General features: G+C 33.8%; 1 protein-coding gene across 1 annotated transcript in view; it reads right to left on the bottom strand.

The window, feature by feature from the left end:
* LOC106883843 (squidulin) overlaps positions 1 to 890 on the bottom strand; it is a 195676-nt gene that overhangs the window by 829 nt on the left and 193957 nt on the right. The gene's annotated exons all lie outside the window — the stretch shown is intronic.

Here is an 890-nt window from a genome sequence, read left to right on the forward strand (position 1 = left end):
TATATATATATATATATATATATATATATGTCAACAGAACAACAGAAGAGATCCAGAGATTCTCAATATAGAAAACACTTCGTAGCGCTCAAATAATTTTAGCTTACACTCCCGAACGTTTACCGAAGACCAAGTGCACGAAGTAAAGAGTGGCTAGAAGAGGAATCCAGGCGAGCAGATGTGGAAACAATGATGCAAATAAACAAATAGAACGGTTTGCTTGAGATGTACAATATATATATATGTACACATGTATGCATGTAAAAAGAATAGCAAAGACAGGTATATTTCAGATGAGTATTCAAGATATATTTCAAGATATATTTCAGATGAATATTCAAGTATAAATATATAGATAGCTATATATTAACACAGCAAACTTACAGACAGAATATAGGCACAGAAAATTAAAAGGGAGAAGGTATGGTGTTCGACATCTAAGGCTTGGGGTTACTTCATAGCATTGGCAAATAAACATGCGATAGATATGGTCTCTATCTTCAGGTTGCAGGGATAAAAATCTAACATTTTTCACATCATGATGTAGGAAAATTTAAATGCAGAATCTAAGACACCTGATGTTATATCCTGTTATTATTTTGATTGTATTTGTGTAACATTGTTCGTTTTATTCCGTCCTTGTTTTTGTATGCATTCGCTGCTTTCATCCAAGGAATCTAATGCTCTTAGCTTAGTTTTTCCTTGGAGCTGGTCCGATTGGAGCAATATCGAGAATAACCAGCCGAAATTGCACAGATAATCTGGATCTCGACTGAGGAAAGAAAACTCCGAATGACCCGTCCTTGTTTTCTTTGTATCGTCTATCTGGATGTTTTGTTGTTCCTTTCTTTTATCACCTAACTGTCTGGATATATATATATATATATATA

The sequence above is a fragment of the Octopus bimaculoides genome, chromosome 11 (assembly GCF_001194135.2).
Source record: "Octopus bimaculoides isolate UCB-OBI-ISO-001 chromosome 11, ASM119413v2, whole genome shotgun sequence".
Lineage (NCBI taxonomy): Eukaryota > Metazoa > Mollusca > Cephalopoda > Octopoda > Octopodidae > Octopus > Octopus bimaculoides.